Here is a 13,629-nt window from a genome sequence, read left to right as displayed (position 1 = left end):
CGAGGATAAAGGAACCGAGTTTTGTACGACGAAATTTTTCAAGATAGTGTGGTTCTGCCGAAGTGCAGTATTTTAATTCCTATATCATGTACTCCGTTGGTGCAGCCTTACGAGGTTTATTCTTACAGCCAGGTGAAAAACCTCATAAAACGACCACAAAATTGCCCGTACATCATCTAACACGGTAGACAGATTGCTTCAAGAGAAGACTGAAAAAATTCAATCAGTCGTACACCAGCAATTGTCTGCACCAATATTCAGTGATATGGTCGGACATGAGTGGTACGACGCGAAATTCTATGATGACAGAGAACCATGTATGAGCATAAATCAAGTTTCTTTTGCTGTAAATGTATTAAAAAAGTATGCTCATGCCAAAACTCGGAGTTCCTTACGTGTGCTGTATGCCACAAAAATAATTGTTTCACATGCCGGTGTCGTGTTGATCCTTGCAGTAGTCAGTAATTTCATAAATGTACCTACAATAATGTCAATAAAAGGCCATACTGATGGTCTTCTATTTTCAATGTCCTTAAAAAATATTTTGTTTCATTATTCTTCAGGACAAATTTTATATAAATAATAAATAAATCATTAAATACTGATAATTTAGACTGTCATAATAAACCTCTTGTGAGAGTTACGTGGAAAAAAAGCACCAGTAACGATATTCGGTCCATGCACAATAGTATGTAATTATGCCTAAAACATTTAAACTAGATTTTCTCGAAAAAGATTGAGAGTTGCACCTTCCTCTTTACATACATTGACAGAGGCCCGCACGGCGGTCCGCGCGTCGCGCTGCCGGCCCACGGCCTTGACCGGCCCTGCAGTTGACGTGGCCGAATTGCCGGCCCGCAGCACTGGGCTGTTCAGTCCGCCGCAGCCCACCGGACTGGGTGGTCTTCGCCGCCTAGCAGATATACATCCCGCGCTGCGTAACGAGCCCTAACTCTCTATGCCTGTAGTTACCTCGTCTCAACTGGGGGATTAGTCTGCTGTTGTGGTCTTCAGTCCTGAGACTGGTTTGATGCAGCTCTCCATGCTACTCTATCCTGTGCGAGCTTCTTCATCTCCCAGTAATTAATCCAACCTACATCCTTCTGAATCTGCTTAGTGTATTCATCTCTTGCTCTCCCTCTACGATTTTTACCCTCCACGCTGCCGTCCAATACTAAACTGGTGATCCCTTGATGCCTCAGAACATGTCCTACCAACCGATCCCTTCTTCTAGTCAAGTTGTGCCACAAACTTCTCTTCTCCCCAATCCTATTCAATACCTCCTCATTAGTTATGTGATCTACCCATCTAATCTTCAGCATTCTTCTGTAGCACCACATTTCTAAAGCTACTATTCTCTTCTTGTCTAAACTATTTATCGTCCATATTTCACTTCCATACATGGCTACACTCCATACAAACACTTTCAGAAACGACTTCCTGACACTTAAACCTATACTCGAAGTTAACAAATTTCTCTTCTTCAGAAACGCTTTCCTTGCCATTGCCAGTCTACATTTTATATCCTCTCTACTTCGACCATCATCAGTTGTTTTGCTCCACAAAAAGCAAAACTCCATTACTACTTTAAGTGTCTCATTTCCTAATCTAATTCCCTCAGCATTACCCGATTTAATTCGACTACATTCCATTATCCTCGTTTTGCTTTTGTTGATGTTCATCTTATATCCTCCTTTCAAGACACTATCCATTCCGTTCAACTGCTCTTCCAAGTCCTTTGCTGTCTCTGACAGAATTATAATGTCATTGGCGAACTTCAAAGTTTTTATTTCTTCTCCATGGATTTTAATACCTACTCCGAATTTTTCTTTTGTTTCCTTCACTGCTTGCTCAATATAGAGATTGAATAACATGGGGGAGAGGCTACAACCCTGTCTCACTCCCTTCCCAATCACTGCTTCCCTTTCATGTCCCTCGACTCTTATAACTGCCATCTGGTTTCTGTACAAATTGTAAATAGCCTTTCGCTCCCTGTATTTTATCCCTGCCACCTTTAGAATTTGAAAGACAGTATTCCAGTCAACATTGTCAAAAGCTTTCTCTAAGTCTACAAATGCTAGGAACGTAGGTTTGCCTTTCCTTAATCTAGCTTCTAAGATAAGTCGTAGAGTCAGTATTGCCTCACGTGATCCGATATTTTTACGGAATCCAAACTGATCTTCCCCGAGGTCGGCTTCTACTAGTTTTTCCATTCGTCTGTAAAGAATTCGCGTTAGTATTTTGCAGCTGTGACTTATTAAACTGATAGTTCGGTCATTTTCACATCTGTCAACACCTGCTTTCTTTGGGATTTGAATTATTATATTCTTCTTGAAGTCTGAGGGTATTTCGCTGTCTCATACATCCTGCTCACCAGATGGTAGAGTTTTGTCAGGACTGGCTCTCCCAAGGCTGTCAATAGTTCTAATGGAATGTTCTCTACTCCCGGACCTTTGTTTCGACTCAGGTCTTTTAGTGCTCTGTCAAACTCTTCACGCAGTATCATATCTCCCATTTCATCTTCATCTACATCCTCTTCTATTTCCATAATATTGTCCTCAAGTACATCGCCCTTGTGTAGAACCTCTATATACTCCTTCCACCTTTCTGCTTTCCCTTCTTTGCTTAGAACTGGGTTTCCATCTGAGCTCTTGATATTCATACAAGTGGTTCTCCTTTCTCCAAAGGTCTCTTTAATTTTCCTGTACGCAGTATCTATCTTACCCCTAGTGAGTTAAGCCTCTATATCCTTATATTTGTCCTCTAGCCATCCCTGCTTAGCAATTTTTCCCTTCCTGTCGATCTCGTTTTTAAGACTTTTGTATTTATTTTTGCCTGCTTCATTTACTGAATTTTTATATTTTCTCCTTTCATCAGTTAAATTCAGTATTTCTTCTGTCACCCAAGGATTTCTACTAGCTCTCGTCTTTTTACCTACTTGATCCTCTGCTGCCTTCACAACTTCATCCCTCAAAGCTACCCATTCTTCTTCTATTGCATTTCTTTCCCCCATTCTTGTCAATTATTCCCTCATGCTCTCCCTGAAACTCTGTACAACCTCTGGTTTAGTCAGTTTGCCCAGGTCCCATATCCTAAAATTCCCACCTTTTTGCAGTTTCCTCACTTTTAATGTACAGTTCATAACCAATAGTTTGTGGTCAGAGTCCACATCTGCCTCTGGAAAGGTCTTACAATTTAAAACCTGGTTCCTAAATCTCTGTCTTACCATTATATAATCTATCTGAAACCTGTCAGTATCTCCAGGTTTCTTCCATGTGGGATTTCTCTACATACCGTGAAAAGCGTTAAATTCGACACTGATAGGGCCAGATATTTTTCTTTGCTAACAGAAATTCACTTTGCACTATGCATGCGAAATAAATACTCGACGATGTATCAAAAGTAATAATGGAATGCTATTTACTGCTAAAATATCCACATGCACTCATTATACATCTCGTTAGATGCGTTTGTTTCTCTTTGAACATCTTCATTTCAAGCACAATGACAGACTGTATTCGCATATATTACTCCCCCATTAGACACGTGAATTAGTTTGCGACACATCCAGAAACGAATTTGAAAACGACTGCTATAATGACATGTGCTGACACTGGCAGTACATGAACCTGCCCAAAAGCAGCAATGTCTAAAAAAATAAACAAAAGTAAGAACGAAACTTCTTCTGAGTGTTGGTGCGAATGCATTAAGTACGTACTGGGTATCTAATTTTACTAAGAAGCTGATTATTGTCATGTCAAACCATTTTGTTTCATGCTAAAGAAAAATTGAGTATGTCATTACGCCGGGTTCACTGTGCTTCATCATGTCAACGGATTATTTAAAGTAAGCGTTTTCTTACTAAGCGATTGTTACTGCACTAATATCAAAACATGATGACATGGGGTGCAATACGTCTGCCAGTATAATGTCTACAATGCAATAATGATTCACAGAGAAAGGTATTAGTTATTTTCGCTGCAATAACTCAATACTAATTTAAAAGCAGTTTGCATAAATGAAAACTACAAGATGAACAGCTACAATAATCGACGATCGATTTACACAGAACAATAAAACGTGGGTGTGAAAAACTATTACAACATACTCCTTCATTTATTTCCTCTGATATTGGAGTTGCTATAAAGAAAGAGAACATCAACATTGTCCAGGTCTAGAAATTCCGTCTTGAACTTAGCCTGAAACTTAAAGAACTCTGATGCGAAGCTGGATGACTGTACACACAAAATGTTCTTGGCTATCTTCTGGAGAGTCGGAAACGTCCGTTTTCATTCAAGTCATAAGCTACATTCTCGAACATGTGGAATTCTGGTTTAAGTACCTATCTAACTAATCTGTGTGAGTCGGACTTTCGTCAATATCTGCCCACAAAACAAACATCTGTAGTTTGTTCGTGGTGGTACAGCAAAGACTTTTAATATAACGTTTGGCAAATCATCAGAATGTAAAAGTCCTACTGGAAAAAAAAGCCAGATGTTCTCTTCTTAAAAACATTTCATTTACTTTTCAGCATTTGAGGACTTGGTCAAAATTCCCCTCAGATTCGACCTGGACAGTCTGATGAGCAGTTCAAGAATATTTTGCTATTATTTAGGTGAGAATATACCTGAGGTGATTGTCCTTCCTGCGGCCGAATTTAGTTTTATTTGGTAGACGGTGCTTCACGACAGAGCCTCCTTTTGCTAATGGTCAATCGAAATTATCGATGTAATCGTTACCGAATTGTATGCTTTACCTTTCCGATAACGTCACGCCTTTGGGATTCAGACATCATTTTCAGATGGCAGGATCTAGCTCGAGGTGCCTTCTTCGCTACATAATTTTTCAGGTGGATTCGCAATATTTATTTTAGAGGCTTCTCCGTCCTGAAGTTCTCTACTTAGGTTTCAGGAACTTCATTTAGTGCAGTGTAGGTGATTTTTTCCGTTTCCAGTTCTTTTGGGGTCTAACTGAAGGGATGTACGAAAAATCACTGCTTTATGTGCAAATGAATACCAGATTAATATAAAAACACAACAGCATAAACACCGTTGCAACAGAAATCAGTTCGTCTATCAACGTGATCTCAAACCTTCTATTCGCTCTGTTTCTCATTCCTCCGGGAGCTTTTTACACAATACCGAATAATGCCTTTTGGCCATTTAAAGATAAGTCTGTCGTGTGTTCCACCGAGTATCGCTCGACTGCTCGAGTGTTCTCTCTAGGCTATAAACAAGGCCACTTTGCTTTGGAAGTTCCTTCACTGCAGTCGGAACAAAATTAAACTGCCGGAAATTGGATGACATGTACCACACATTGAACGCATTTCTTAGCACTTTGTACAGCATGTGACAGGCACAATTTTGTTTAGAATATTCACGAAGAACAGTGATAGTGTTGACACCTTGATCTGTGGTAAAAGGTACGTCATTGCGAGAAATCGTCTAAAAAATTCAGTTGTCACAATTAACAAAAAGAGAAACTGTCAGCTAATGAATCCTCTTTGCGGTACTTATCCACATATTCTTGTCGCGGACCATTCACCTCCGTTCACGTAATAAATTACTCCACTTTTTCTGTGGTGTGCCCTGAGGCAGCTGTGAGGTAAGGCACAGTAGATTTTACGGATATTTTCCGCATGTCGCTGCAGTATCGACTAATCTCTGAGACAGATCGAAATATTCTTCATCTCCAATAGTTTCATAAGAACTGAAATCTCGTGAACACATATGCAGGCATTTATCAATAATCCTGCCCTGCGCAGATTTGGGGAAGGTGCTTTTGGTCAACAGACGCCACTTGTTTATTGGACATACACAAATAGCGTGAAATACGCGAAATACCACATGACCCCAAGGCATGCAAGTGAAGTTCATTGCATTCCATACAACAAGTGTAGTTAACACTGTTGCCATCGCTATCTGCTACAGGCTTAAACACTGACCAAATTAGACATATGGAATTTAGATCGGGCTCTATGTTCCTGTACTCGCCAGCCATTAGTTTTTCTGTTATTTCCTGTTTTCTTGACATACGTCCCTTTCTTTACGAGGTCCTTACAATTTCCGCACTCATCTGTTATAAAGTGAGGAAAAATGAAAGCCTCTTATACCATCACTTCTGTTTCACACTTAATAAGACAAAGTATCTTTGCAACAGATTAAATGCGGACTATTGTGAACGATTTCCTAGAATTTATCAACGTTTCGCGCCTCATTTATTTATGTCCATCGCAATACGATTGCAACTAATTGTGTTGGAGCACCTGTGTTACAAAGCATCTATTCTAGAAGTATGAATATATCACAATGTCGTACAACTGCCGCCTTCCTGACTATAAAAGTAAGAAACACCGTAACTCGTGTACAGGTAAAAGGCCGAGGCTATTAGCGTAATTAGATAGGCCAATAAATTGGCCGACATGACGAAAGGCACCAACGAACTAAGAAGCAATATGTTGAAAATTACAGGAGCCCATTTTTCCTACGAGTGCTTCTGAAAAGTCCCATGATCCTTTGGATTAAACTATAAAGCGAGACTCCAAGATTTCATACCTAATACGTTTGTTTGTGGGTAAGAGCTGAAAAATCGCAATCCGGTGAGAGAGAAAGATATTCTCTGCCTGATAACGATCTAGATTTCACCTGAAATAATATGACTAGGACCATAGATGGGAGGAAAACAGCCTCAGAAAAAAGATAACGAAAATATAAAAAAGAGAAGGAACGTGTTATTGTGTTGTGCACATCGATGCACTTATTTTTGTTTTAATCATCAGTCTTCTGAATAGTCTGACGCGGCCCGCAACAAATTCTTCTGCTGTACCAATTTCTTCATCTTAGGGAAACACTTGCAACCCACGTCCTCAACTAGTTACTGAGTATATATTCCAGTCTCTGTTATCGTCTACAGTTCTTTCCCTCTGCAGCTCCCTCCAGTACCACGGAAGTCATTCCCTCATGTTTTAACAGATGTCCTGTCATATTGTCCCCTCACCTTGTCAATTTCTTCCACACATTCCTTTCCTCTCCGATTCTGCGCAGAACCTCCTCAGTCCTTATCCCAACAGTTCACCAAATTTTCAACATTCGTCTGTAGCACCACATCTAAAATGCTTCGATTCTCTTCTGTCCCGGTTTTCCCACAGTACATGGGACACCATCATACAATGCTGTTATCCAAATGAACATTTTCATAAATTTATTCCTCAAAGGAAGGCCGATGTTTGGTACTACTAGACAGAATTTTTTGGTCTTGATTGTCCTTTTCGACAGTGCTAATCTCCTTTCGATGCACTCCTCGCTCCGTCCGTCATTGGTTATTTTGCTGCCTAGGTAGCAGCATTCCTTAAATTCATCTACATCGTGATCACCAATTACAATGTTCAGTTTCTCGCTTTTCCCATACCCGCTACTTCTCCTTACTTCCGTTTTTCTCTCCATCCATATACTGTACTCATTTGACAGTCATTCCATTAGGCAGATCACGTAATTCTTCTTCACTTTCACTCAGATAGCAATGTCTTCAGCGAATCGTATCATTGATAAACTTACACCTTGAATTTTAATTCCACTCCTGAACCTTTCTTTTATGTTCGTCATTGCTTCTTCAATGCTCAGATTGAACAGTAGGGGCGAAAGACTGCATCCCTGTCTTACACTCTTTTCACTCCGAGCACTTCGTTCATGGACATCCACTCTTACTATTCCCTCTTGGCTCTCGTACATATTGTATATCAGCCGTCTCTCCTATCACTTAACTCTTTTTTTCAGAATTTCGAACATCTTGCACTATTTTACATTATGGAACGAATTTTCCAGGTCAATAAATCCTATGAACGTGTCTTGATTTTTCGTTAGTCTTGAGTCCATTATCAACCGCAACGTCTGAATTGCCTCTCTGGTGTTTTTCGGTTCCTAAAGACAGACTGATAGTCATCTAACACATCCTTAAACTTCTTTCCCATTTTTCTTTTTATTATTCTTTAAGCAACTTGGACCCATGAGCTGTTAAGCTGATTGTGTGATAGTTCTCGCACCTGTGATTTTTTTCAGTCTTCGGAATTGTGAGGATGATATTTTTCCGAAAGTCAGATGATATGTCATCAGACGCGTACATTTTACACACCAAAGTGAATAGTCTTTGTTGCCACTACTCCAATGATTTTAGAAATTCTGATGGAATGTTATCTATCCCTTCTGCCTTATTTGATCTTAAGTCCTCCAAAGATCCAGAATGAGATTTTCACTCTGCAGCGGAGTGTGCGCTGATATGGAGTGCTAGTTCTGCAAGGTTCGCAGGAGAGCTTCTGTAAAGTATGGAAGGTAGGAGACGAGATACTGGCAGACGTAAAGCTGTGAGGACCGGGCGTGAGTCATGCTTCGGTAGCTCAGATGGTAGAGCACTTGCCCGTGAAAGGCAAAGGTCCCGAGTTCGAGTCTCGGTCGGACACACAGTTTTAATCTGCCAGGAAGTTTCATATCAGCGCACACTCCGCTGCAGAGTGAAAATCTCATTCTAGAAACATCCCCCAGGCTGTGGCTAAGCCATGTCTCCGCTGTATCCTTTCTTTCAGGAGTGCTAGTTCTGCAAGGTTCGCAGGAGAGCTTCTGTAAAGTTTGGAAGGTAGGAGACGAGATACTGGCAGAGGTAAAGCTGTGAGGACCGGGCGTGAGTCGTGCTTCGGTAGCTCAGATGGTAGAGCACTTGCCCGTGAAAGGCAAAGGTCCCGAGTTCGAGTCTCGGTCGGACACACAGTTTTAATCTGCCAGGAAGTTTCATATCAGCGCACACTCCGCTGCAGAGTGAAAATCTCATTCTGGAAACATCCCCCAGGCTGTGGCTAAGCCATGTCTCCGCTGTATCCTTTCTTTCAGGTGTGCTAGTTCTGCAAGGTTCGCAGGAGAGCTTCTGTAAAGTTTGGAAGGTAGGAGACGAGATACTGGCAGAGGTAAAGCTGTGAGGACCGGGCGTGAGTCGTGCTTCGGTAGCTCAGATGGTAGAGCACTTGCCCGTGAAAGGCAAAGGTCCCGAGTTCGAGTCTCGGTCGGACACACAGTTTTAATCTGCCAGGAAGTTTCCTCCAAAGATCTCTTAAATTCATATTCTAGATCCTTTATCACTTCTAAATCGACTCCTGATTCTTCTTCTATTACATCGGACAAATCCTCCAAGTCAGAAGCCACCAATATACTCTTTCCATCTATCCACTATCTCTCCTATGCATTTAATAGTGGAATTCCGTTGCACTCCTACTACCTTTGCCTTTACTTTCACCGAAGGTTGTTTTGATTTCCTGTATGCTGAGTCAATCCTTCCGACGATAATTTATTTTTCGTTTCTTCATGTGTTTCAGGCAGCCATTTCGACTTAGCTTCACTGCACTTCCTATTTATTTTGTTCGTCAGCGACTTGTATGTCTCTATTCTTGAATTGCGTCCAACATTTTTGTACGTCCTTCTTTCATCGATCAACTGAAGTATTTCTACACTTACCTATGGTTTCTTCTTAGTTACCTTCTTTCTACCTATATTTTCCTTTCCATCTTCCGTGATTGCCCTTTTCAGCAATGTCCACTCTTCTTCAACTGTACTGTCTACTGAGCTATTCCATATCGCTGTACCTAGAGCCTTAGAGAACTTCAAGCATTTCTCGTTATGCCTTAGTACTTCTATATTCCACTTTGCATATTGATTCTTCCTGACTAATCTCTTCAGTCTACTCTTCATAACTACTACATTGTGATCTGAATCTATATCTGCTCCTGGGTACGCCTTACAATCCAATATATAATTTCGGCATCTCTGTCCGACCATGACGTAAACTAACTGAAATCTTGCCGTATCACCCGGCCTTTTCCAAGTATACCATCTCGTCTTGTGATTCTGGAATAGAGTATTCGCTATGACGAGTTAAACGTCATTTCAGAGTTCAATCAGCCTTTCTCCTCTCTCATTCCTTGATCCAAGCGCATATTCTCCTGTAAACCTTTTCTGCTACTCTATCCCCTATGACATAATTGCACTCAGCCATGACTATTAACATTTTCATCTCCCTTTAAGTCGTGTGTTACCTCTTCAATATCCGTAGGTGCTTTCCCTAGCTCTTCATCTTCAGCTTGCGACTTCGGCAAGTGTATCAGAACTATCGTTGTCGATATTTGTTTGCTGTCGATTCTTATAAGAAGAACCATCTCACTGAAGTGTTCCCAGTAACACACTCTCTGCTCTACCTTCGCATTCATAACGAATCATATTCCAGTTATAGCCCTTTCTGCTGCTGTTAATATTACTGCATACACATAAGACCGGAAATCAATACCTTTTTTCCATTTCACCACACTGACCCCTACTATATCTGGATTGAAGATTTTCATTTCCATTTTCACATTCTCTAAGCTCCCTACCACGTTCAGGTTTCTGACATTCCACGCACCGACTCGTAGAACGTTATCGCTCCGTTTGTTATTTAATCTTTATCTAGTGGTCAGCTACTCCTTGACAGACCCCCTCCCGGAGATCCGAATGGGGGAACTGTTTCGGTATGTTTTGCCAATGGAGAGGTCATCACGACACTTTTACAATTACAGGCCACATGTCCTGTGGATACACGTTTTGTGTCTTTAATGCTTTTCATGCAGTGGTTTCTATTACCTTCTGGATCCTCATGCCGTTGATCATTACTGATTCTTCCATCTTTATGGGCAGTTTCCCACCCGAAGTACAAGAGAGTGGTCTGAACCTCTGTCCGCTCCACCGCTCTCTTCGGCAAGACCATTGGCAGAATGAGGCTGACTTGTTACGGCGGAAGCCTTAGGTCGCCATTGCTGATTATTAATCAATATTTTAGTGATGAATAATAGCAGTTAATTTATAATTCAATGACGGCTACAGATACATCCAATAAAATTACTTATAGTTCTATGCTATAGCAGGAAGAAAGATAAGCAGTCACACAACCGGGTATGTTTGCCGCAGTTTTGACGCAAAGTCGTTGATAAAAATAGTTTCCTTTAATAAATACCGACACATATTTCATGCAGGCACCCTCAAGTCACAAATAAAGCCAAAATATTATCTTTGAATGTTCGTCTTCAGTAGTGAATATCTCGGCGTATTTTCTTGGCCTAACCTATTTCCCTCTATTGTGTGAAACAAGAATTTTTAGGCGAAAATCGATTCGATTTTGTTTAACAATAACCGTGGGCAGCTTCACTATCGAATTGTAGCCACATTATCTTTGTTTCACATTTCATGAACTATTTCGTGTGTTGCCTGTTGGATCATTTCTCAGGTACTGAGTTTTTTCCTTTTTTTCTTTTGCCTTAATGCGTACAACATTGGAAAAATTGGAAAAGTCCTATGTGCAGATGGAGCCAAATCTATCCCTCTCGCCATCAGCAGAAAATAGTTGCAAGTGCACGACGACAAACACCAGCAATGGGAAATTAGGCTACAGTTATCTTGCCTTTTTTTCTTTTTTTTTCAATTCAGAGACACAAAATACGTCACATTATGACTTCTTAAATCTACTTCGCCATATTCCAACTTCAGACACTACAAACACGATACACAGTTTCGGAAACCGTGGTACTCTAAAATTAATAAACAAAATTTAGTAAATAAATATAATAAAAACTAAACTGGGCCTTGCGACGTGGCTAAGTGGTGTAGATGATGCAGTTATGACTTTGAGTTGTCTGTGATGACTGAAACGTTCTTCCCAATATAGCTCTAAATATACATGGGGTGACGCCTACGACATCTAGTTTTGATTAAATTGTAAGAGTATGATTTCATTTGTAAAACAGAATTACATAAACTAACGACAAAATAAAGTATTTGTTTGCAATGGTGGGAATAAAAGGTAAGATACTGTGCGGAGCAGTCTGGCTTGCACAGTGACGTCATGAACTCGCTTCGTCTTACAGTCTGTTGCCCGGTGCGGAGCAGTGCGTGGTCAGCCCGTAGGGCTGAGAGGGGCGGCCTGCCGTACTCCTGCCCAGCCCGGTCCGTATGGTATCGTCCCGGGTTTGTTTCGTCGGAGACTGCTGAAGCTCAGTGCGGCGCCCGCCCTTGAGACAGGACGCCTTGCAGGACTCTGTAAGTTGAAGCCCTAACCATGCACTACACACTCTGTTAACGTGAATCAAATCGGTTAGGATAAGTATGTACGGTCCCCTTGTCAGCCAGAAAGACTGAAGCATTCAGCTATAAATATCTCTGATCATTTACTAACTAATAGCCGGCCGGAGTGGCCGAGCGGTTCTGGGCGCTAGCGTGCGTGTGTGCGTGTGTGTGTGTGTGTTTATGTGTGTGTGTGTGTGTGTGTGTGTGTGTGTGTGTGTTAACAGAGATAACAGGATGGTGGTGGTAAGCACTTATGGGACCAAACTGCTGAGGCCATCGGTCCGTAGTCTTACACATTACTTAATCTAACTTAAACTAATTTACGATAAGGACAACACGTACAAAGATGGTCAAGTGAGGACTCGAATCTCCAACGGGGGGAAACCGCGTAAACTGTGGCAAGGCGCCTCAAACCGCGTGGCTACCCTGCGCTGCAGAGATAGAAAGAGAGACGTTGACCATAGTTAACTATAATCATTTTATGCATGGAAAAAAAACCTACGAAATCATTTAAATGATGAGCTTGTTGCCATATTTTGCACTGGGAACGTGTACTATAATTGTAAAACTGACTAGTTTCATACCACTATTACTCAAGTCCGCAGCTATTACTTCTCTATTACATCGCCTGCGTTCCCCAGGTCGTACTAAGCGAACAACAACCGTCTTAAACGACCTCTGCGTCAGAGTCGACGTGGAAAGGTATCTGAAAAGGCCCTTCTCAGTTCCCTCAAGTCCGTAAGGATGGACCTTCAGTTTTTAGTCATGGGCTTGTTATTGTCTTGTGTACTCCTGTATTTCTCGCAGAGGTCTTCATCGTGAAATACAATGCTACATTACGCTGTCTGAGGAAAATGAAGTCCCGTCTCTCCTCCATAAATAGTCGGTGGCGCCTTGACATGGATATATGCAAGAGGACAGGAAGACAGTTTCCGGTTGCAAATTGTACTGTAAAACATCGTTCATCTGTTACACAGCGGATATAGCCTTAATGCACTTCACGAAGTCCCCTCACTCTGCGAGCTTATATATATGTGTATGGAATGTACGTCGAGTATGTTTACAAACTCGCCGCGGCTTTAATGCCTGTTCCAAGATACAATTTCCTCTGGACGGTGTGCAGAGGAATCGTAGTGACGCTAGGGGTGGTGAAGTTAGCTAACATAACAGGGGGAATATCACGCCCCGCACAGACCGGCGCGTGAAGTTGTCCTCGCTACCCCCTCAGTCTGAGGCATTACGGAGTTACGCCTGCGTACCGCATACTGAGCAGCACGGCCTAGCACGCCCCTGTCCGTAGGCCCACTCGTATTTCACTGCAGACTCCCCTTTGTACAGCACGCTCAGCCAATACGTGGCTCCACCAGGTTCCACCTCCCACGGTGCGTCGCCAACGAGTATGCCGTCCACAGCGGTTTCAGTCGCCTCACAACAGTGATTCTCCAGTACCTAGCAGCTGGACAAGCTGCTCTGCTGGGGCCAGTTGCCGGAAACTGGAGTA

Source organism: Schistocerca serialis, chromosome 1 (genome assembly GCF_023864345.2).
Source record: "Schistocerca serialis cubense isolate TAMUIC-IGC-003099 chromosome 1, iqSchSeri2.2, whole genome shotgun sequence".
NCBI lineage: Eukaryota > Metazoa > Arthropoda > Insecta > Orthoptera > Acrididae > Schistocerca > Schistocerca serialis.
This window is presented reverse-complemented; position numbering follows the sequence as displayed.